Source organism: Odontesthes bonariensis, chromosome 11 (assembly GCF_027942865.1).
Source record: "Odontesthes bonariensis isolate fOdoBon6 chromosome 11, fOdoBon6.hap1, whole genome shotgun sequence".
NCBI lineage: Eukaryota > Metazoa > Chordata > Actinopteri > Atheriniformes > Atherinopsidae > Odontesthes > Odontesthes bonariensis.
The window spans coordinates 25,261,985-25,287,105 of NC_134516.1; the positions used below are offsets into that span (position 1 = coordinate 25,261,985).

The following is a 25,121-nucleotide window of genomic DNA, read 5'->3' on the forward strand; positions in this document are numbered from 1 at the left end:
CTTCAATTTCGTTGTACCTCCACACTGAAGTGACAATAAAGGCTGTTCTGTTCTGATTCTGATGCTAAAGGAGAATAATTCATTTTCCATCACAGACGGTGGGGCCTGCAAAGAATGTCCTCAGTAAGTCAGCAAGCGCAGGTGTGAAACAGGTGCTGGAGCGGGAGCAGCGACCTGCCTCTAACCTGCCTCAGCATGGCTTCTGCAGCAGGTGACCCACTGGTGGGACATCATGTCCTCTGGCCACCCTGTGACGGCACTGAGCAGACACAAGATGGAAGAGTACAGCAAAGCCACTGAATTCCTCCAACACATGGTGCAACTCTTCTGTGGACTAAAGATTGGTCAAATGGGCCGCTGGAAACCAGTCCACACAGGAATTGTCATGGCAACATCTACAATTTTATCAATCCAAAAAGACATGCTGGACCACGGACACATGTTTGTGTTGACGAGCTGATTTACCCAGGACTGCATTAAAAACCTGTTCAGCTGCATAAGGCAAAGGAATCCTGTCCCAACACCAGGCACTGAGATCAATCTCAGTCGGGCAGTTTCTTACCGCAGTCCAATCAGGAAGCTATCAGGAGTCAGGAGGCAGCAGGCTTTTGGCAGAGTTCCTGGACATTAAGGAGACATTTCCCAGTCCTGGCCTGAGTGTGGACCAGCTGATCGGACACAAAGGCACTCCTGATCTCACAAACAGCGAAACATGTACTCTCCACCATCTTACAGGATACAGCGTAAACAAAGTAATCAAACATTCCAACATCTGTGATGGACGCCAAAGTGCAATTAAGCAAAATGATGACAGCCTGGAAGAAGAGCACGGTACCTTACTGACGCTGAGGGAATTCAAACCAGGAGTGCTCTGTCGGCCTTCAGTCTGCTCCAGAAAACTGAGGAGCTTTTCTGAAAAAGGTCCAGTGCATCTTTCATGGAACTCCCAAATGCCACAGATGCTCTACAGAGAGAAGCAAGGCTGCTGGAAAGCGTGCTCCCTTCATGTCATGATGTACAGAGGAAAATAACCAGCAGACTCATCAGGCTCAGACTGAGAATGGCAGCAAAGCATCTCCTGAATGAAAGAAAAAAAGTGCTGTCCAAAGCTGGGCATCTGGGGAGTAAAAGCCAGACAAAGAACATGAAGAGAAAACAGCATCTGGTCCCACAACAAGCGAGCCCCCACCAAACACCTCGCCTGTTGCCATGGAGACGCTTGGTCTCTCCTTTGCAAGCATCCCTCCACCCGCGGCAGCTTCAACACCAGTACATATGGATGCTGCGTTTATCTTTTTGCTCCCTGACATTTGATTTCTATTTCACTAATTGCATAGAAGTTATTATATTCATACATCATCCGGCTTCTTCAGGACATTTTAGTGTTGCCATGTTTGCATTAGCTTTATTAGGTGATAAATTCATTTCTGATCACTTTTATTCTGACAGCCTCCCCATCACCCAGCCAGCTCCAGCTGTGCAGCATTCCACTCACCAGCTGGTGCATCACTCCATCACTGACAGGACGGGCAAGTTCCACCCAGCTGCTCATCGCCCAGCTCACCTCTCACAATCAGTCCCCCTGAAAACATGAAGATGAACATGAATGTCAGCAGTGTAAACCGGAATACTTTGATCATAGTTGTTTTATTTTTATAAATGTCATACAGTTATTTATTCTTGCTGATATGTTATTGTACATAATTCTTCATTTCCTGTCTTCTAATAGAGATCTTAGTCTCAGGTTGACTGTATGATGAAACACTAAATGAAGGAATGAAACCAAACTAACAGCCTGCAGTAAATACCAACTTTGTAAAGGTTACAATTTTTCAAGTGTTTGTTGTTGAAACATTTTGATTCAGCTCTGATTATTTTGGAGGACACGGAGAAAATGGCATCTAGTTACCTTGTTGATCATGTGTATATAACATGCTTAAGCAGTTCATTGGAGTCGGTGATTTAACTGAAAAATATGAAATAATTACTCATCTCCACAATCACATTTTTCTTTACTGATAATCACATTTATGCTGCCGCCTCTGTCTGTCAATAACAATAACATAACTCCAACTAAATGAACCATATCAGTCTGCCAGTATAGATACAGTACAGGAAGGGAAAGAGTAATTCTAAAGTATAATATTTCAAAAGTGGCTGAATATTTTAAAAAGTTGAATCAGACAGTAATAAGTGAATGTCCTGAGACCCGTTTGGACCCGTCTTGCTCACATTAGCTAGCTGCAGCTAAACTCCAACTAGCTGGTTAGCACGGTTAATTCACTAAAACTTAACTTACTTAATTAGTTAAAGAACAATCAGCTCGTGCCTCACAGTGCCAAAAAATGTAATTTCATCAACTTACCGGAAATAATACTTGAGAAACCCCAAAAATGAACGGCGTTCCACGGTGGAACTGCTGGTGTTTGGGACTATCTGGACCTATCGGCGGCTCAGTGACCCACGTGACTTCCGCATTCCTTTCTTTCTATAGAAGGAGTGTCGCTGCTCTCTCTTTACACCACTCTGCTCGGCACATCTACAGGAACATCACTACAGGAAGCTGCAGGTAAGTCCAGAAAATAATACATGTTGCGGTCAAACATTAGCAGAAATGTCTTCAAAGTGCTCTGTGTCGTTGGTTTGATTCCTGCTCCTGGACACGGGCAGTCAGAACATGTACCAGCGAGTAAAAAAGTTCAAATAACCTGGCTGCTATCCATAGTTAGCATGTCATGCTAATGCAAATGCTAATGCTCTGCAAACCGTTGTACTCAAAGCTGTGCACAATACCAGAAACCCAGCCTCAGCTATAGATTTCAATAAGCCGGCAAGATGGCCAAATAAAATGGAGCTTTATCCTTTTAGCTGTGTGTGAAACATACTTCTGGGCCCTTTTCTTCCTCTTTTCTAACCTTTTGGGGCACTTTTTGACCATCCTGTCACATTTTCCACTAAAGCTGCAGTTTTCTAAACTTCTTTCTGTAGTTTTGCTGAAATCTTTTGTGATTTAAAAAGTTTGATGATCAATGTAAAATTTAGAATAGTTCTTTCCAGACTTATCTGAGCATCATTTGTCTTTTTGATAAAACTGTGGAACATGTGATTTGATGTGTTTAATGTACACAATATGCCATATTTCATGATTAGATCTTAAAATGGGACTTAATTATGCTCAATATAAATCCTTTAATTACATGAAGAGTTTAAGTTGTGTGAAGAGGAGTCATAGCATTATTTTAAAGACTTGACTGACCAGATGATAAAAAGGTTGTACATATCTTTACTCTTTAAGTCCACCTGCCCACATCTGCAGTTAAAATGATCTTTATTAGGAGGATCTGTGCAACTTTTAGGAGCTGATACTCTAATCTGACCACAACAAAAGATCACTTACTCTTCTACTGGACACATAAGTTTACCAGTTAAGATCATTTCAGAATCTAAATAAAGGAGATTGTAGGTTATTTGGGTTGAAAAACATTTCAGCGTTTTACGGGTCTGAGAGTTTCCTTCATCTCAAACTTTAGCTTTCACTAAAGCAGCTTTCTGGAATGAATCGCTGGACGAGCACTTCTGATGCCAGAAAAACACTCCTTTATATTTAAAGGACGGCCTCAGAAAGGTCCACTTCATGTTGTTCTTCAGAGCGTCTCAGATCAGTCAGACAGCTCCAGCTGACGTGCTGTCCGCCACACAGAACCAGATGATTCCCCCACTGAACCATCACATCTTCTCAGTTTCAAGCCTCAGTCCAGACTGAAGCTCCCTGAGAACTGAACTGTTCAAAGATGGGCTTCAGAGTGTAAATGTGACGAATCTGAGATTACTCCGTGTTACTTTCCTGGATCCCTGACAGCTTCTGGAAATGAGAACACATTTAGAAACAGAAAATATGAACTTCAGTCTTTGGGATGATATTGAGACCCTTTCCGGAAACAGGATTATTGTCTTAACCCATTGACGCCGGATGTTGCGTAGCGCAACATTGTTCATTTATCATTATTTTCAAGGCGCATGTAATGCACAATGATTGGTATTTGTTTGGAGAGGATGAGGACGAGGAATTTTTTTGGCTTTCAAGTAGACTGGCAGTCCGCTGGATTTCGCCCCCGACGTCAACAAAAGTTTACTCGTACACCGGGGCTGAAGGTGCCAATATCTGAAGATGCAAGTCCTTTAGATGTGTTCTCGCATATTTTCTCTGATGAAGTTTGGGATATGTTGGTGACACAGACAAACTTATATGCGGATCAGGCACGCGGCCACACACCACCCAACTCGAAGTGGAGCCCCGTGTCAAAGCAGGAGATGAAATCTTTCATCGGTCTCTGCCTAACTTTTGGAATAATCAAACTACTAACTCGCCGGGATTACTGGAGGCACAGCAAGTGGCTGTATCAGACAAATGTCGCCCGAGTGATGGCACAAGATCGTTTTGACATGATCTGGAGGTAATTATTTATTCTTGCGCTTCATTCTGACGACTTCTCATTCTTATTTGAGTGGCGTTGCCCTTATGTAAAAAAAAAAAGAGAGAGCCCGGTGCGAATTACTGCAGTATAACTATGATGTTTTAGAAGTCGTGTCACTGAAGTATACAGTATAACTGCACAATGCAAGATATATTGCAGTTTCTTTTTATCATTCATTATTATTGCTGATATTATAATTTTGCAATGACGTCTCTATCATGGCCAGAAATGTAGCTGAAGTGGTGCCTACATTTACTACTACTACTAATAATAATAATGATGATAATAATAGTAATGATGATTATAGTATAGTAATAGTAGTATAATAAATAGCAGCATTGGGTATTATCCTGAATCATGTGTGTGTCTGTGTGTGTGTTTGTGTGTGTATTGACTCATCTTTTTCATTTTTTTTTAATGAAAATGTGTTGGTGTTAATGCTGAATGAACATGACGGAATAAAAGCAGAGAATTTAACCTTTAAAATGCAACTTATTTCATGTCTTTATGTGTTTCAGAGGCTGAGACTATTGAATTGTTCTTAAGTGTTTTCAATTAATTGTTTTTAGTTAAAAAAAACCTCAGGCATTGGGGACCTTTTCTAAAAACTGGCTTAGGCATTGAGCAGCTTTTTTTGCAGGTGCTTTAGGCGCCAATGGGTTAATGTAGTAAAATGATTTAAGTTGATCATGTTCCACTGACTCAGATGAGATTTATGGGATATTGCATACAGTGGGTGTCGGTCTACAGAGTTATTATTACTTTTATTTCTGAATTTGATCAAAAAGCTACAAATATTTTGAACTGTGACCTTAGTGGGTCTTTAAAGAAGCATTTTAAAGTTCACAGGGATTTAAATAAAAACCACAGTAATAAGTTTAATGAAATGTGACTGGATGGTTAAAAACTGTGCAGAAAGGTTATCAAGAGAAGAAGAAAAGTGGGTGTGGTTTAACACGCTGCACGCCACAGCTGGATCTTATCGTATGTACTGACAGTTTCAGACAGAGTCCATCAGTCAGAGGACCAGGACCAGAATGGAGCAGCAGAACCAGGATCCGAGCCCTTCCACCAGGAACAGAGCCGGCTCATCCTCCGGTTCCACCGGGCCACAGGTCAGTGTGGAGGACGCTAAAGACACGAGGACGAGTGTTGAGGCTCTGTGTATCCTTTGCTCATTCTGCTTTTCCATTAGATGTGGAAAAAGTGTCAAAGTTTGAGTTTTTCCTGGTTAAAAACAGCAAAGTGTTTCCTGGTTTCATCTCCTCTCTCTGAGCTGCAGATCCAGATGTGCTCAGACTCAACATGTGCTGCAGGCTGAATGATCTGCTAGAAGAAAATCAGTGGGCAGATTGTTGTGGTGGGACGTTTTCTGGCTCTCAGTCTGCAGATTTGAGAGGTTCAGGAGCTAATCTTCATTATTTGTGTTTAAAGTCTCTGGGTTACATGAATTGAACCTGGTGGTGGTAATACTTCTGGGTCTTTAATGGTTAGATGACAGGTTTATAGAGCTCTGTACCTCAGTGTAAAGAGTTGTTGTAGAGAGAAACGAAGGTTGAGTGAAAACAGACCATGTTTCCCTGATGGCTGTTGAGCTGAATGGCTGCAGACCTCTGGGTTGGACGCTGGAACAAAGGGTTAGTGTAAAGAATGTCATGTATTATCACCACTGTTACTTTTATTCATTTAAACCAGCGGTCATCAACATGTTTAAGTGAACAACTTGGACAAGACTGCTTCCTTCTATCGTTTAGAAATATTGTAGCAAGAAAAGTTCCCTTTTCAGAATTTAATCAAGACGAAAAATATGAGATATTGAGACCTGTGTGGCTCTGTCTGTCCAGTTAGAATATGTTGGTTAGCGTAGGTTAGCTTGGAGAAATCGTTTGTGTGAACTTCAAAAGGATCTAAATCTTCTTCCTCTCTGTCATTGCAGAAACGTATAGTCCAAGAGGGATCCAGATGGCACTGCTGTAAGCACTGTGGAAAAGTTTTGAAAAGTTCATCACATCTGAGGTATCATCAGAAGCTTCATACTGGAGAGAAATCTTACAGCTGTGGTCAGTGTGGGGCAGCTTTCACTCAATTATCTACTCTAAAGACACACCAACGTATTCATACAGGAGAAAAACCTTACGGCTGTGGTCAGTGTGGGGCAGCTTTCACTCAATTATCTACTCTAAAGAAACACCAACTTATTCACACAGGATAGAAACCTTACAGCTGTGGTCAGTGTGGGACAGCTTTTACTACACTAGCTGGTCTAAGGCAACACCAACATATTCACACAGGAGAGAAACCATACAGCTGTGGTCAGTGTGGGGCAGCTTTCACTGCACTATCTAGTCTAAAGAGACACCAAAGTATTCACACTGGAGAGAGACCATGCAGCTGTGGTCAGTGTGGGGCAGCTTTCACTAGATTATCTCATCTCAAGACGCACAAACGTATTCACACAGGAGAGAAACCATACAGCTGTGGTCAGTGTGGGGCAGCTTTCACTACATTAGGTGGTCTAAGGCAACACCAATATATTCACACAGGAGAGAAACCATACAGCTGTGGTCAGTGTGGGGCAGCTTTCACTGCATTGTCTAGTCTAAAGAGACACCAAAGTATTCACACTGGAGAGAAACCATACAGCTGTGGTCAGTGTGGGGCAGCTTTCACTACATTAGGTGGTCTAAGGCAACACCAACATATTCACACAGGAGAGAAATCTTACAGCTGTGATCAGTGTGTAGCAGTTTTCAGTGCATTATCTAGTTTAAAGAGACACCAACGTACTCACACTGCGGATAAATGATTGGTTTTAATCAACAACATATTTTACGTTCGATAAGGAACATTCACCTGGGACCAGCAACAGGAACTACCGTTGTTCAGATTAAAAATCTTGTTTGTGGACTTTTGTTCTGAATGTTCTGTGGGTAGCACATGATTGAAAGTGCTTTATAATTTTTTAGGATTGTTTTAACTGTGGACAGATCTTCCACAATTCAAGACAAACGTGGCATCAGATGTGAGATGATGGACGGAACAAAATGCAATCTGTTTGAAAGTAGAAATGTGTTTTATTCTGTTATACTGAACATATATGTTTTGTTAAGTTCAGAATCACAAGTAGCACCAGCCGTGGGTACTTATGTAACCATACAACATCTGTAGAAGCAATATATCACTTCAGTTTGATGTAAAGTCTAGCTTTACACTCGTCTGTATTTCATTGTTCTGCTTTTATTAAAGGTCAGATATCAACATTTCTCATGGTTTTCATGTTCTTGCTACAGAGATATTTTTGAAGAAAATTTTTGTTTGCTTACGAGGGAAAGTTGACCTTTGTCATCTTTCCCAAAGTCCCAGAAATCTTTAACGCAGTCTGAAAAAGGTTTGGAGTTGTTCCCTGTACTTTCCAGACAGCTGTATGATGCTCATAACTGAAGATGAAAGTTAAGGCTGTTCCAACACTAAAAGGGCACGAGGCTCAACTTCAAGCTGTGAAACTGTTTCAAATGTCTGTTGTGTTTGTGTCAAGAAAAATCTCAAAATGAGTCTCAAAGTCGCTGGAGACAATTAACACAAAACATTTATTCTTGCAGCAAGGAGTCTGCAGAACATATCAGAAAGCTGACGCAGAGTTGTCTAAGTTCAACAAATGATACTGTCGCTATTTATGTTTCCTACTACGAGAACGAAGATTGATAAACTGATTACAGAGTTTATCTGGAATAGGAAGGCACCCAGAATTCGCAAATTGCTACTCCAAAGGCCTAAGAGACTTGGAGGCATGGCATTGCCTAACTTTCAGTACTATTATTGGGCTGCCAATATTAGAACCCTACACTACTGGCTGCATCTAGATGTTCTTAGTCCACAGCCTACTTGGCTACAGATGGAAGCCTTGTCTTGTAAACCCACTTCTTTGAAGGCATTATTGTACTCCCCTCTCAGATTTTCTCTGTCTTCATACACTAAAAATGTATGTGTTAAAACATCAATGAGAATTTGGAACCAGTTCAGAAAACATTTCAATCTGGGTGATATTTCTATCCTCTCTCCTCTCACTTCAAATGTTGCTTTTCCACCCTCACTGACTGATGAAGCGTGATCGATATGGTCTAGGTTGCGTATCAAGTCCTTAAAGGATCTGTATATAGATGGGGTATTTGCATAATTTCAACAGCTATCTGGGAAATATTCCTTACCCTCATCACATACCTTTAGATATCTACAGATACGCAGCTTTGTTAAATCCTTATATCCCAATTTCCCTAATGTGCCCTCTGCTAACCCCCTTGACTCCCTCTTAATGCCTCTTCCTAATGCTAAAGGAATGATATCCTCTATTTATAATAGAATGTATGCTTTAAGACCAGTAAATCTCAATTCAATTAAGAGTCAATGGGAGGAGGACCTGGGAATTGATATTTTAGATGATGTATGGGACTCAATCTTACAACGTGTGCATTCATCGTCAATTTGCGCTAAACATGGCGTCATTCAGTGTAAGATTGTTCACTGGACTAGGGTCAAATTAAGCCGTTTTTTCCCTGACATTGACCCTACATGTGAGAGGTGTCACTCAGCACCTGCGACACTGGGACATACACTCTGGTTTTGCCCAAAACTATTTGAATACTGGTCCAAGGTCTTTGATATCCTGTCCTATGTTTTAGAGCAAACAATTTCTCCTTCTCCCTTAACTGCGTTGTTTGGTGTTCTCCCCTCTACTATGTCCACATCTTCGTATAAGGCTGACTTTGTTGCATTTATCACTCTCGTAGCAAGGCGTCTAATTCTGCTTAGGTGGAAGTCTCCTAATGCCCCTTCATTCAGTTCCCTGATTAAAGATATTCTTTATTTTATGAAAATAGAAAAAATAAAACACAGCATGAAAGGCTCTACCCGCAAGTTCACAAAAACATGGGGATATTTGTCTGATTACATTGACAAGTTGAATCTCCCCTCTGTGACAGACTAGAACTGTGTGCATATGTTACAGGAAATGGATTACTGTGGTAACAGATTTATTTTATTTATTTTATTTTTTCTAAGGTTGCAGGCTTTGTGTATTGTGTAGGTATGTTTTTATTTTGTAATTTAAGTTTTGGTATTATTGTTGTTGTTATTATTACTTTTACAATTTATTTGTTCTTGTTATGTTTCTGTTTAGTTTGTGTTAAATGGTGTACTGTATATGGTTGGGGGGTGGGGGGTCTGGTTTGTTCTTTGTTGTTTTTTTAACCCTCTAGACTCCAACAGAATTTTACAACAATGCTCCAGATTCCTGAGAATTCCGAAAGAAATGGGCAATTTGAGAAACATTTCAAATAACCAAGAATAACTTGAAAACTAATGACAAGTGTTCATTGTAAGTTCCTTTCTATTTAAAGATTGGAAATGGCTCTTTCAAATGATATGTGATCCATTAGGAATTATTCATTCATGTATTTCATAGACGACCATTGAACTGTATCAAAAAGGATATTTTGAGACTGAACAAATATTCACTCCTCTTTTTAACTTGAAATGGATAGTTATAGTACTGTAGGCATATTTAAGTATTATTTTGCATAACATATCAACATCTCAGGTGATTCTGAACGACCTCAGTAATAATAAAATGAGAGTAAAGTGAATGTAATGAAATTTGTTTTAATTGAAATTCAGTGTAATTTCCCCCCTCACCCGCTGCCATACACACACATTTACACACATGCCTACATGTAATGTAAAGCGACCATGGGTATCTTGAAAAGCGCTATATAAAACTAAGTAATTGTTGTTATTATTATTATAGACGATAGGCTATAATGCAGAGAAATAGGGGCAGCTATTTGGTAACCTTCCTCAGAGAAAAAAAGTTTGGGCCCACTTCAGAACTTCACTACAGTACCATGACAAGACTAACACAAACAATTTTCCACAAAATGTATTAAGTATTTCAAATACGTTTGCACAATTACATTTATAAGATCGAGTTGATCGTAGTCTAACTCTGGCAACCTAAATGCTGGGGCTATCACTTGGTGGACGAATGATGGTGACAGGTCCGGTTTGAAATTCTGGCATTATAATCAGGCACGACATCACTCGAAATGTTTGTTGATAGGCACCTTACATAAACTGGGAAATATGTGTAGGCTACTTATACCAGGCAGGTAGTTAGATTACCAGTAGCAAACAAGGAGTTAGACTAAAAAAAATCTACAGTTTCGTTTGACATTTCCTCTCCGGAGTTCAGCGTTTCGAGTTGCTCTTGCTAGCACTGTCACTGGATTACATCGCTACAATAAGGAAGGACTTGGATTTGGAAATTACTACTACTATTAATACTATTTTGGGATCTTCAATGGTAACCAACAGATAAGGTAATGATCATCATCATCTTTGCTTTATTATCTCTTAGTTTAGGTGTAGTCTGGTGTAGGTGTAGTCTGCTCTGTTGAAGGACACCGGCAAGCTCGCAAATAACGATAAATCAGCTGGAGTTAGCATGGCTAATCAAAACGGCTGTAGGTGACAAGGTTGGCCACTACGTCACAAATTTAGGTTGTATATCTATCTAAATCACATTTACAACTTACGTTAGTGTCACTGAAATCCGAGTCGGACAATTGCGAACCGGTGCAAATTGCCAGGTAAACATCTGCAGTCTTTTCGGAGCTGTCATTTTCTTGATCTTGATTTTCTTGAATTGAGTGGCTGAGGTAATCGAGTGATAATGAACGAAGCTGGTAGCTACAAAGTAATACTTGGCACACTGCGGACCAATATCAAACATAACTACAGTAGATAGCACAATTTGCCGGCTAGTGAAGCTGCGCCCAAACGCAGAACCTCCGCTCTCATATCAGTCTCAACTGCGGCCAAGAGAAATCCCTCAAAATTTTTAAAACATGACAATATCTCGAAATAATTTAATACAAACATATGCTTTTGATAATGAAAAAACAACGAAGAGGGTCTGATTTTTTTTTTTTGTATTTATTGTATTTTAGCTTTTGAAAGCATCTGGTGACTTGTATTCATCAATGACATAACACCGGCCGGCCGCGGCCGTTGTGGGGTACTGCAGCACGGCCGGCCGCGGCCGCTACGGGGTATAAAGGGTTAAGGCTGAGTTATACTTCTTTTTACTGCCCTTGCGCTTTCTTCTTGCGTTTATGTTAATGGCTCGAGACGTTTATACTTCATTTAGCTTTGCCGGCGCTTGCGTGTGCTGCATGGCGATTCACTGCCAGGAGAGTAGGCGGAGTAGCGGGTTTTTTCAATGACATGATGAAAGGAAATTCACCACCAGGACCTCTTCAAGTGATTCATGCTTCTTCTTCTTGTAAATAGTCGGTATTTTGTCAGATTTTAAACACCTTGGGGGTCTAAACGACTACTTTCTCGCCTGAAAATGTTTCAAATGTTGCTAAAGTTATATATTTACAGAGTTTATAGCTTAAGGGAAATCAGCTTTTCAGGCTGGCTGATTTCGGCTCGGGCAGGAGTGAAGTGCACTGTGTGTAAACGCTCTGCATACTGTCTGATCGATGAGTATGCCGTTTTCAAGTAGTAGGCTTGCGTCTTTTCTTGCGTGAAGTTTAGAAAATTGAGGTGACACACGCAAGCTCGCAATGGGGGGCTTGCAACCGCGCAAGGGCTTGCGTTTCTTCTTGCGTCTTGCTTTGCGTCTTGCGTTACCGACTATAAACCAGGCTATAGTTAAGCTGCTATAGGCCTAGACTGCTGGGGGGCCTCATCTGTCACACCTTTCCTCACTTTACTCTCTTTATGTATATGTGACATTATTGTGGTCATTAACTCGTGTTTCCTTGTTCCAACAGATATCCTTTGAATGGTGTTACAGTGCCGCCGCCGCTGCGGCCCCCCCCCCCCCCCCCCCTCTTTCTGTCTTCTCAAACCCCAGCTGGTCGAGGCGGATGGCCACCCTTCCTGAGTCTGGTTCTGCCAGAGGTTTCTTCCTGTTAAAAGGGAGTCGTTTCTCTCCACAGTCGCCTCAGGCACGCTCAGGCCGGGAGATTGGACCGAAAAACAAAAAGTTTTCAGTGCAATCTGTTGGTTTTCTTAGCTAGGAAATTGTTTTTGAATTGGCTCTCTATGAACGAATTGGATTATTTTATGAATTATGATTATTATTAATTAATTTAATTCCAATTGGCTTGAATTGGACTTACTATCTAAGTGCCTTGAGATGACATTTGTTGTATTTGGCGCTATATAAATAAAAATGAATTGAATTGAATTGAATTGAATTGAATCCTGTGGGAGAGCATGGATAAACAGAAGCATGGTAAATGAATATTTAAGAGGAAACCAAAAAAGATTCAACTAGCAACCCAGAGGTGTGACATCACATACCACAGATCCCCTCAGCTGGAATTGATCAATCGTGCACTCTGGTGTCATTTGACAACTGACTGGTCTACTCAACTCATCTTCTTTCCAGAACGCAACCATGACAGCACATACCTGAAGATTCCACCGAGATTTGAACTCTGATCACTGGATTCAGAGTCCAGAGTGCTGACCTTTACACCATGGAACCCCTTCCACAGTCAATTTACGCTCTCAGTCATGCAAATGCTTGACAATGAAAGGGTTTTAGCACCGTGATTTTTTTTTATCAATTTTTCGGTTATACTCTTACAGCTTGTATTCTCAGAATTGGCACGACAGTCAGGCAACAAATTCTGTATCTTTGCTGGTCAAAGGTTAGAATCCGCCTGTCAAGCGGAGGAACAGGGTTCGATTCCTTGACGGAAGGCTGCCATTTTCGCTCAGCAGCTAGGTATTCGCCAAAGTCCGTTTCACACCATAGCATGAGAAAATCTTTTGAAAACCTGCAAAAATTGACTTTACATGTCAAGAATAGCAGATGAGGCTCCCCTCCTATCCATAATTATGAATATGTTGATGTTGCTATCATTATTGTGCAGTCATACATCTTCAAACAAATAAAGGAGGAGCAAGTAATGTTTCCGCCCAGTTTCGAACTGAGGACCTTTCGCGTGTGAGGTGAACGTGATAACCACTACACTACGGAAACCGAAGCCATGCCTATTCACTAGTGTTCCGGAAGCCAAAGAATGAGGTAAGTTTTCCCAAATTTTGTTGCTCGCGGAAAGAGTTTGTGGAGTCGCAACAAATTGAGTCAGAAGTGGGATTGTAACACACTCCTCTGGGAGAGCATGGATAAATAGAAGCATCGTAAATGAATATGCAAGAGGAAAACAAAAAAGATTCAACTAGCAACACAGAGGTGTGACGTCACATACCACAGATCATCTCAGCTGGAATTGTGCACTCTGGTGTCATTTCACAACTGACTAGCCTACTCAACACATCTTCTTTCCAGAACTCAACCATGACAGCACACACCTGAAGATTCCACCAAGATTTGAACTCGGATCACTGGATTCAGAGTCCAGAGTGCTGACCTTTACACCATGGAACCCCTTCCACAGTCAATTTACGCTCTCAGTCATGCAAATGCTTGACAATGAAAGGGTTTTAACGACGTGATTTTTTTTGACAATTTTTCAGTAATACTCTTACAGCTTGTATTCTCAGAATTGGCACGACAGTCAAGCAACACATTCTGTATCTTCTTCAATGGTCAAAGGTTAGAATCCGCCTGTCAAGCGGAGGAACAGGGTTCGATTCCTTGACGGAAGGCTGCCATTTTCGCTCAGCAGCTAGGTATTCGCCAAAGTCCGTTTCACACCATAGCATGAGAAAATCTTTTGAAAACCTGCAAAAATTGACTTTACATGTCAAGAATAGCAGATGAGGCTCCCCTCCTATCCATAATTATGAATATGTTGATGTCGCTATCATTATTGTGCAGTCATACATCTTCAAACAAATAAAGGAGGAGCAAGTAATGTTTCCGCCCAGTTTCGAACTGAGGACCTTTCGCGTGTGAGGTGAACGTGATAACCACTACACTACGGAAACCGAAGCCATGCCTATTCACTAGTGTTCCGGAAGCCAAAGAATGAGGTAAGTTTTCCCAAATTTTGTTGCTCGCGGAAAGAGTTTGTGGAGTCGCAACAAATTGAGTCAGAAGTGGGATTGTAACACTCTCTTGTGGGAGAGCATGGATAAATAGAAGCATCGTAAATTAATATGAGAGAAGAAACCAAAAAAGATTCAACTAGCAACACAAAGGTGTGACGTCATATACCACAGATCCTATCAGCTGCACTTGAGCACTCTGGTGCCATTTCACAGGTGACTAGCCTACTCAACTCATCTTCTTTCCAGAACACAACCATGACAGCACACACCTGCTCGCGGAAAGAGTTTGTGGAGTCGCAACAAATTGAGTCAGAAGTGGGATTGTAACACACTCCTCTGGGAGAGCTTGGATAAATAGAAGCATCGTAAATGAATATGCAAGAGGAAACCAAAAAAGATTCAACTAGCAACACAGAGGTGTGACGTCACAAACCACAGATCCTCTCAGCTAGAATCGTGCACTCTGGTGTCCTTTCACAACTGACTAGCCTACTCAACTCGTCTTCTTTCCAGAACGCAACCATGACAGCACACACCTGAAGGTTCCACCGAGATTTGAACTCGGATCACTGGATTCAAAGTCCAGAGTGCTGACCTTTACACCATGGAACCCCTTCCACAGTCAATTTACGCTCTCAGTCATGCAAATGCTTGACAATGAAGGGGTTTTAGCAACGTGTTTTTTTTGTCAATTTTTCAGTGATACTCTTACAGCTTGTATTCTCAGAATTCGCACGACAGTCAAGCAACACATTCTGTATCTTTGCTGGTCAAAGGTTAGAATCCGCCTGTAAAGTGGAGGAACAGGGTTAGATTCCTTGACGGAAGGCTGCCATTTTCTCTCAGCAGCTAGGTATTCGCCAAAGTCCGTTTCACACCATAGCAAGAGAAAATCTTTTTAAAACCTGCAAAAATTGACTTTACATGTCAAGAATAGCAGATGAGGCTCCCCTCCTATCCATAATTATGAATATTTTGATGTTGCTATCATTAACGTGCAGTCATACATCTTCACACAAGGGTGAAATAAGTAAAGGAGGAGCAAGTAATGTTTCCGCCCAGTTTCGAACTGAGGACATTTCGCGTGTGAGGCGAACGTGATAACCACTACACTACGGAAACTGAAGCCATGCCTATTCACTAGTGTTCCGGAAGCCAAAGAATGAGGTAAGTTTTCCCAAATTTTGTTGCTAGCGGAAAGAGTTTGTGGAGTCGCAACAAATTGAGTCAGAAGTGGGATTGTAACATTCTCCTCTGGGAAAGCATGGATAAATAGAAGCATCGTAAATGAATATGCAAGAAGAAACCAAAAAAGATTCAACTAGCAACCCAGAGGTGTGAAGTCACATACCACAGATCCCCTCAGCTGGAATTGATCAATCGTGCAATCTAGTGTCATTTGACAGGTCTAGTCAACTCATCTTCTTTCCAGAACTCAACCATGACAGCACACACCTGAAGGTTCCACCGAGATTTGAACTCTGATCACTGGATTCAGAGTCCAGAGTGCTGACCTTTACACCATGGAACCCCTTCCACAGTCAGTTTACGCTCTCAGTCATGCAAATGCTTGACAATGAAAGGGTTTTGGCAACATGTTTTTTTGTCAATTTTCAGTGATACTCTTACAGCTTGTATTCTCAGAATTGGCACGACAGTCAAGCAACACATTCTGTATCTTCTTCAATGGTCCAAGGTTAGAATCCTCCTTTCAAGCGGAGGAACAGGGTTCGATTCCTTGACGGAAGGTTGCCATTTTCGCTCAGCAGCTAGGGGTTTGCCAAAGTCCGTTTCAAACAACAGCATCGGAAAATCTTTTTAAAACCTTAAAAAATTGACTTTACATGTCAAGAATAGCAGATGAGGCTCCCCTCCTGTCCATAATTATGAATATGTTGATGTTGCTATCATTATTGTGCAGTCATACATCTTCACACAAGGATGAAATAAATAAAGGAGGAGCATGTAAATTTTCCACCCAGTTTCAAACTGAGGACCTTTCGCGTGTGAGGAGAACGTGATAACCACTACACTACGCAAACTGGAACCATGCCTATTCACTAGTGATCCGGAAGCCAAAGAATGAGGTAAGTTTTCCCAAATTTTGTTGCTCGCGGAAAGAGTTTGTGGAGTCGCAACAAATTGAGTCAGAAGTGGGATTGTAACACTCTGCTCTGGGAAATCATGGATAAATAGAAGCATCGTAAATGAATATGCAAGAAGAAACCAAAAAAGATTCAACTAGCAACCCAGAGGTGTGACGTCACATACCACAGATCCTCTCAGCTGGAATTGATCAATCGTGCACTCTGGTGTCATTTCACAAGTGACTAGCCTACTCAACTCATCTTCTTTCCAGAACGCAACAATGACAGCACACACCTGAAGGTTCCACCGAGATTTGAACTCGAATCACTGGATTCAGAGTCCAGAGTGCTGACCTTTACACCATGGAACCCCTTCCACAGTCAATTTACGCTCTCAGTCATGCAAATGCTTGACAATGAAAGGGTTTTAGCAACGTGATTTTTTTTTGTCAATTTTTCAGTTATACTCTTACAGCTTGTATTCTCAGAATTGGCACGACAGTCAAGCAACACATTCTGTATCTTTGCTGGTCAAAGGTTAGAATCCGCCTGTCAAGCGGAGGAACAGGGTTCGATTCCTTGACGGAAGGTTGCCATTTTCGCTCAGCAGCTTGTGGTTTGCCAAAGTCCGTTTCAAACAACAGCATCGGAAAATCTTTTTAAAACCTGCAAAAATTGACTTTACATGTCAAGAATAGCAGATGAGGCTCCCCTCCTATCCATAATTATGAATATGTTGATGTTGCTATCATTAACGTGCAGTCATACATCTTCACATAAGGATGAAATAAATAATGGAGGAGCAAGTAATGTTTCCGCCCAGTTTCGAACTGAGGACCTTTCGCGTGTGAGGCGAATGTGATAACCACTACACTACGGAAACTGGAACCATGCCTGTTCACTAGTGTTCCGGACGCTAAAGAATGAGGTAAGTTTTCCCAAATTTTGTTGCTCACGGAAAGAGATTTTGGAGTCGCAACAAATTGAGTCAGAAGTGGGATTGTAACACACTCCTCTGGGAGAGCATGGATAAATAGAAGCATCGTAAATGAATATGCAAGAGGAAACCAAAAAAGATTCAACTAGCAACACAGAGGTGTGACATCACATAGATCCTCTCAGCTGGAATCGTGCACTCTGGTGTCCTTTCACAACTGACTAGCCTACTCAACTCATCTTCTTTCCAGAACACAACCATGACAGCACACACCTGAAGGTTCCACCGAGATTTGGACTCGGATCACTGGATTCAAAGTCCAGAGTGCTGACCTTTACACCATGGAACCCCTTCCACAGTCAATTTACGCTCTCAGTCATGCAAATGCTCGACAATGGAAGGATTTTAGCAACGTGATTTTTTTTTGTCAATTTTTCAGTAATACTCTTACAGCTTGTATTCTCAGAATTGGCACGACAGTCAAGCAACACATTCTGTATCTTCTTCAATGGTCAAAGGTTAGAATCCGCCTGTCAAGCGGAGGAACAGGGTTCGATTCCTTGACGGAAGGTTGCCATTTTCGCTCAGCAGCTAGGGATTCGCCAAAGTCCGTTTCAAACAACAGCATCGGAAAATCTTTTTAAAACCTGAAAAAATTGACTTTACATGTCAAGAATAGCAGATGAGGCTCCCCTCCTATCCATAATTATGAATATGTTGATGTTGCTATCATTAACGTGCAGTCATACATCTTCACACAAGGATGAAATAAATAATGGAGGAGCAAGTAATGTTTCCGCCCAGTTTCGAACTGAGGACCTTTCGCGTGTGAGGCGAATGTGATAACCACTACACTACGGAAACTGAAGCCATGCCCATTCACTAGTGTTCCGGACGCCAAAGAATGAGGTAAGTTTTCCCAAATTTTGTTGCTCACGGAAAGTGATTTTGGAGTCGCAACAAATTGAGTCAGAAGTGGGATTGTAACACACTCCTGTGGGAGAGCATGGATAAATAGAAGCATCGTAAATGAATATGCAAGAGGAAACCAAAAAAGATTCAACTAGCAACACAGAGGTGTGACGTCACATACCACAGATCCTCTCAGCTGGAATCGTGCACTCTGGTGTCCTTTCACAACTGACTAGCCTACTCAACTCATCTTCTTTCCAGAACACAACCATGACAGCACACACCTGAAGGTTCCACCGAGATTTGAACTCGGATCACTGGATTCAAAATCCAGAGTGCTGACCTTTACACCATGGATCCCCTTCCACAGTCAATTTACGCTCCCAGTCATGCAAATGCTCGACAATGGAAGGATTTTAGCAACGTGATTTTTTTTTGTCAATTTTTCAGTGATACTCTTACAGCTTGTATTCTCAGAATTGGCACGACAGTCAAGCAACACATTCTGTATCTTCTTCAATGGTCAAAGGTTAGAATCCGCCTGTCAAGCGGAGGAACAGGGTTCGATTCCTTGATGGAAGGTTACCATTTTCGCTCAGCAGCTAGGGGTTTGCCAAAGTCCGTTTCAAACAACAGCATCGGAAAATCTTTTTAAAACCTGAAAAAATTGACTTTACATGTCAAGAATAGCAGATGAGGCTCCCCTCCTATCCATAATTATGAATATATTGATGTTGCTATCATTAATGTGCAGTCATACATCTTCACACAAGGGTGAAATAAATAATGGAGGAGCAAGTAATGTTTCCGCCCAGTTTCGAACTGAGGACGTTTCGCGTGTTAGGCGAATGTGATAACCACTACACTACGGAAACTGGAGCCATTTTCATTCACTAGTGTTCCGGACGCCAAAGAATGAGGTAAGTTTTCCCAAATTTTGTTGCTCACGGAAAGTGATTTTGGAGTCGCAACAAATTGAGTCAGAAGTGGGATTGTAACACACTCCTCTGGGAGAGCATGGATAAATAGAAGCATCGTAAATGAATATGCAAGAGGAAACCAAAAAAGATTCAACTAGCAATACAGAGGTGTGACGTCACATATCACAGATCCTCTCAGCTGGAATCGTGCACTCTGGTGTCCTTTCACAACTGACTAGCCTACTCAACTCATCTTCTTTCCAGAACACAACCATGACAGCACACACCTGAAGCTTCCACCGAGATTTGAACTGGGATCACTGGATTCAGAGTCCAGAGTGCTGACCTTTACACCATGGAACCCCTTCCACAGTCAATTTACGCTCTCAGTTATGCAAATGCTTGACATTGAAAGGGTTTTAGCAACGTGTTTTTTTGTCAATTTTTCAGTGATACTCTTACAGCTTGTATTCTCAGAATTGGCACGACAGTCAAGCAACACATTCTGTATCTTCTTCAATGGTCAAAGGTTAGAATCCGCCTGTCAAGCGGAGGAACAGGGTTCGATTCCTTGACGGAAGGCTGCCATTTTCGCTCAGCAGCTAGGGGTTTGCCAAAGTCTGTTTCACACCATAGCATCAGAAAATCTTTTAAAAACCTGCAAAAATTGACTTTACATGTCAAGAATAGCAGATGAGGCTCCCCTCCTATCCATAATTATGAGTGTTGATGTTGCTATCATTAACGTGCGGTCATACATCTTCACACAAGGATGAAATAAATAATGGAGGAGCAGGTAATGTTTCCGCCCAGTTTCGAACTGAGGACCTTTCGCGTGTTAGGCGAACGTGATATCCACTACACTACAGAAACCTGCGCCATGCCTATTCACTATTGTTCCGGAAGCCAAAGAATGAGGTAAGTTTTCCCAAATTTTGTTGCTCGCGGAAAGAGTTTGTGGAGTTGCAACAAATTGAGTCAGAAGTGGGATTGTAACACACTGCTGTAATTAAACCTTTACTTAAAAAACCTACTCTTGATCCAGAAGTGTTGGCTCATTATAGACCTATATTCAATCTCCCTTTTATGTCTAAAGTTCTTGAAAAAATAGTTGCAGCTCAGCTTTGTGATCACTTACACAGAAATAATCTGTTTGAAGAGTTTCAGTCAGGATTCAGATTGCATCATAGCACAGAAACTGCACTGCTGAAAGTTACCAATGATCTCCTATTAGCCTCTGATAGCGGACTTGTGTCTGTGCTTGTCCTGTTGGATCTCAGTGCTGCTTTTGATACGGTCGATCACAGTATCTTATTACACAGACTTGAACATGTTATTGGGATTAAAGGAACTGCATTAGGCTGGTTTAAGTCATTATATTTATCTGATAAATTTCAGTTTGTTCTTGTAAATGAAGAATCTTCCTCACACACCAGATTAAGTCATGGAGTTCCCCAGGGTTCTGTGCTTGGACCGATTCTTTTCACTTTATACATGCTTCCATTAAGTAACATTATTAGACAGCATGGCATAAATTTCCATTGCTATGCTGATGATACTCAGCTGTACTTATCTATGAAACCAGATGCACCCAATAGGTTGGTAAGACTACAAGCATGTCTTAAAGACATAAAGACCTGGATGACTCAGAACTGTCTGCTTCTAAATTCAGACAAAACTGAAGTCGTTATCTTTGGACCTGAGCGTTTCAGGGAGAAATTGTCTAGCTATATAGTTACTCTAGATGGTATTTCCTTGGCTTCTAGTTCTACAGTGAGGAACCTTGTATTTATTTTTGACCAGAACTTATCATTTGACTCACATATAAAACAGGTTTCTAGGACTGCCTTCTTTCATCTTCGTAATATTGTTAAAATCAGGAACATCTTGTCTCAGAGTGATGCAGAAAAACTAGTCCATGCATTTGTTACTTCAAGATTGGACTACTGTAATTCTTTATTATTGGGCTGTCCCACATATTCTCTGAAAAGCCTTCAGTTGATCCAAAATGCTGCAGCCACAGTTTTGATGAGAACTAACAGGAGAGATCATATTTCTCCAGTTTTAGCTTCTCTTCATTGGCTCCCTGTTAAATTCAGAATAGAATTTAAGATTCTTCTCCTTACATATAAAGCTCTTAATGACCGAGCTCCATCATATCTTAAAGATCTCATTGTAAGATATTTTCCTAACAGAGCACTTTGTTCCCAAACTGCAGGTTTACTTGAGGTTCCCAGAGTTTCTAAAAGTAGAATGGGAGGCAGAGCCTTCAGTTATCAGGCCCCTCTCTTGTGGAATAAGCTGCCAGTAAATGTCCGGGAAGCAGACACCCTTTCCACTTTTAAGACCAGGCTTAAAACTTTCCTTTTTTATAAAGCTTATAGTTAGGTCTGTTGAATCTGATAGTGTGTCTGCTAGTGTGTCTTGTCCTGCCTCCACCTCTGGCACCCTCTATACTTTCATTACCCCGTACCCGAACCGGGGTTTGAATCCCATTCCCGCCTATCTTACCTCTTTTATTTCTCCCCCTACCCGAACCAGGGTTTGCATCCCCACCCCGCTGTGACTGGTGTGCAGTTGGTGAGAGTGAGTTGTATGGCTTTGTTTTTGCTGGTATTTTTAGTGATTGTAGGGCTGTTTAGGTGAGTTTGTCTGCTGAATCTGCTAGTGTGTCTTGTCCTGCCTCCACCTCTGGCACCTTCTATACTTTCATTACCCCCTACCCGAACCAGGGTTTGAATCCCATTCCCGCGTATCTTACCTTTTTTATTTCTCCCCATACCCGAACCAGGGTTTGCATCCCCACCCCGCTGTGACTGGTGTGCAGTTGGTGAGAGGCTGAGGTAGCTTGTGGCTGTAAAAGATGGTTCTATATATGGATCTATATAGGGAGTATAGGGAATTACTCACTGAGTCTGGTCCTTTATTTATTTTTATTTTTTTCGTTAGCACAAGTTTCTTGTGTTTACCTTGAATAGGGATGGCTCAGGTAATCCTGAAACATCCCTTAACCCTCTAGACCCCAACAGAATTTTACAACAATGCTCCAGATTCTTGAGAATTCCGAAAGAAATGGGCAATTTGAGAAACATTTCAAATAACTACAGTAGATAGCACAATTTGCCGGCTAGTGAAGCTGCGCCCAAACGCAGAACCTCCGCTCTCATATCAGTCTCAACTGCGGCCAAGAGAAATCCCTCAAAATTTTTTAAAACATGACAATATCTAGAAATAATTTAATACAAACATATGCTTTTGATAATGAAAAAACAACGAAGAGGGTCTGTTTTTTTTTTGTATTTATTGTATTTTAGCTTTTGAAAGCATCTGGTGACTTGTATTCATCAATGACATAACACCGGCCGGCCGCGGCCGTTGTGGGGTACTGCAGCACGGCCGGCCGCGGCCGCTACGGGGTATAAAGGGTTAAGGCTGAGTTATACTTCTTTTTACTGCCCTTGCGCTTTCTTCTTGCGTTTATGTTAATGGCTCGAGACGTTTATACTTCATTTAGCTTTGCCGGCGCTTGCGTGTGCTGCATGGCGATTCACTGCCAGGAGAGTAGGCAGAGTAGCGGGTTTTTTCAATGACATGATGAAAGGAAATTCACCACCAGGACCTCTTCAAGTGATTCATGCTTCTTCTTCTTGTAAATAGTCGGTATTTTGTCAGATTTTCAACACCTTGGGGGTCTAAACGACTACTTTCTCGCCTGAAAATGTTTCAAATGTTGCTAAAGTTATATATTTACAGAGTTTATAACTTAAGGGAAATCAGCTTTTCAGGCCGGCTGATTTCGGCTCGGACAGGAGTGAAGTGCACTGTGTGTAAACGCTCTGCATACTGTCAGATCGATGAGTATGCCGTTTTCAAGTAGTAGGCTTGTGTCTTTTCTTGCATGAAGTTTAGAAAATTGAGGTGACACACGCAAGCTCACAATGGGGGGCTTGCAACCGCGCAAGGGCTTGCGTTTCTTCTTGCGTTTCTTCTTGCGTCTTGCTTTGCGTCTTGCGTTACCGACTATAAACCAGGCTATAGTTAAGCTGCTATAGGCCTAGACTGCTGGGGGGCCTCATCTGTCACACCTTTCCTCACTTTACTCTCTTTATGTTTTGTGACATTATTGTGGTCATTAACTCGTGTTTCCCTGTTCCAACAGATATCCTTTGAATGGTGTTACAGTGCCGCCGCCGCGGCCCCCTCCCCCCTTTCTGTCTTCTCAAACCCCAGCTGGTCGAGGCGGATGGCCACCCTTCCTGAGTCTGGTTCTGCCAGAGGTTTCTTCCTGTTAAAAGGGAGTCGTTTCTCTCCACAGTCGCCTCAGGCACGCCGCTCAGGCCGGGAGATTGGACCGAAAAAACAAAAAGTTTTCAGTGCAATCTGTTGGTTTTCTTAGCTAGGAAATTGTTTTTGAATTGGCTCTATATGAACGAATTGGATTATTTTATGAATTATGATTATTATTAATTAATTGAATTCCAATTGGCTTGAATTGGACTTACTATCTAAGTGCCTTGAGATGACATTTGTTGTATTTGGCGCTATATAAATAAAAATGAATTGAATTGAATTGAATTGAATTGAATCCTGTGGGAGAGCATGGATAAATAGAAGCATGGTAAATGAATATGCAAGAGGAAACCAAAAAAGATTCAACTAGCAACACAGAGGTGTGACATCACATACCAAAGATCCCCTCAGCTGGAATTGATCAATTGTGCAATCTAGTGTCATTTGACAACTGACTGGTCTACTCAACTCATCTTCTTTCCAGAACACAACCATGACAGCACACACCTGAAGGTTCCACTGAGATTTGAACTCTGATCACTGGATTCAGAGTCCAGAGTGCTGACCTTTACACCATGGAACCCCTTCCACAGTCAATTTACGCTCTCAGTCATGCAAATGCTTGACAATGAAAGGGTTTTAGCAACGTGTTTTTCTGTCAATTTTTCAGTGATACTCTTACAGCTTGTATTCTCAGAATTGGCACGACAGTCAAGCAACACATTCTGTATCTTCTTCAATGGTCAAAGGTTAGTATCCGCCTGTCAAGCGGAGGAACAGGGTTCGATTCCTTGACGGAAGGCTGCCATTTTCGCTCAGCAGCTAGGGGTTTGCCAAAGTCCGTTTCAAACAACAGCATCGGAAAATCTTTTTAAAACCTGAAAAAATTGACTTTACATGTCAAGAATAGCAGATGAGGCTCCCCTCCTATCCATAATTATGAATATGTTGATGTTGCTATCATTAACGTGCAGTCATACATCTTAACACAAGGATGAAATAAATAAAGGAGGAGCAAGTAATGTTTCCGCCCAGTTTCGAACTGAGGACCTCTCGCGTGTTAGGCGAATGTGATAACCACTACACTACGGAAACTGGCACCATGCCTATTCACTAGTGTTCCGAAAGACAAACAATGAGGTAAATTTTCCCAAATTTTGTTGCTCACGGAAAGTGATTTTGGAGTCGCAACAAATTGAGTCAGAAGTGGGATTGTAACACTCTCCTGTGGGAGAGCATGGATAAATAGAAGCATCGTAAATGAATATGCAAGAGGAAACCAAAAAAGATTCAACTAGCAACACAGAGGTGTGACGTCACATACCACAGATCCTCTCAGCTGGAATTGTGCACTCTGGTGTCATTTCACAACTGACTAGCCTACTCAACTCATCTTCTTTCCAGAACACAACCATGACAGCACACACCTGAAGGTTCCACCGAGATTTGAACTCAGATCACTGGATTC

General features: G+C 41.5%; 10 non-coding genes across 10 annotated transcripts; all 10 read right to left on the reverse strand.

Annotated features, from left to right (window-relative positions):
* Positions 1-13,460: 13,460 nt before the first annotated feature.
* On the reverse strand, positions 13,461-13,533 carry trnav-cac (transfer RNA valine (anticodon CAC)). Its single transcript has one exon. It is a non-coding gene; the product is annotated as a tRNA-Val (tRNA).
* Positions 13,534-14,371: 838 nt separating this feature from the next.
* Positions 14,372-14,444, reverse strand: trnav-cac (transfer RNA valine (anticodon CAC)). Its single transcript has one exon. It is a non-coding gene; the product is annotated as a tRNA-Val (tRNA).
* Positions 14,445-15,047: 603 nt separating this feature from the next.
* trnaq-uug (transfer RNA glutamine (anticodon UUG)) lies at positions 15,048-15,119 on the reverse strand. The gene has a single exon. It is a non-coding gene; the product is annotated as a tRNA-Gln (tRNA).
* A 437-nt stretch (positions 15,120-15,556) lies between these two features.
* Positions 15,557-15,629, reverse strand: trnav-cac (transfer RNA valine (anticodon CAC)). The gene has a single exon. It is a non-coding gene; the product is annotated as a tRNA-Val (tRNA).
* Positions 15,630-17,404: 1,775 nt separating this feature from the next.
* trnav-cac (transfer RNA valine (anticodon CAC)) lies at positions 17,405-17,477 on the reverse strand. Its single transcript has one exon. It is a non-coding gene; the product is annotated as a tRNA-Val (tRNA).
* Positions 17,478-17,808: 331 nt separating this feature from the next.
* Positions 17,809-17,880, reverse strand: trnaq-uug (transfer RNA glutamine (anticodon UUG)). Its single transcript has one exon. It is a non-coding gene; the product is annotated as a tRNA-Gln (tRNA).
* Positions 17,881-18,322: 442 nt separating this feature from the next.
* trnav-cac (transfer RNA valine (anticodon CAC)) lies at positions 18,323-18,395 on the reverse strand. The gene has a single exon. It is a non-coding gene; the product is annotated as a tRNA-Val (tRNA).
* Positions 18,396-19,245: 850 nt separating this feature from the next.
* trnav-aac (transfer RNA valine (anticodon AAC)) lies at positions 19,246-19,318 on the reverse strand. The gene has a single exon. It is a non-coding gene; the product is annotated as a tRNA-Val (tRNA).
* An 845-nt stretch (positions 19,319-20,163) lies between these two features.
* On the reverse strand, positions 20,164-20,236 carry trnav-aac (transfer RNA valine (anticodon AAC)). Its single transcript has one exon. It is a non-coding gene; the product is annotated as a tRNA-Val (tRNA).
* A 4,439-nt stretch (positions 20,237-24,675) lies between these two features.
* trnav-aac (transfer RNA valine (anticodon AAC)) lies at positions 24,676-24,748 on the reverse strand. Its single transcript has one exon. It is a non-coding gene; the product is annotated as a tRNA-Val (tRNA).
* Positions 24,749-25,121: the final 373 nt, after the last annotated feature.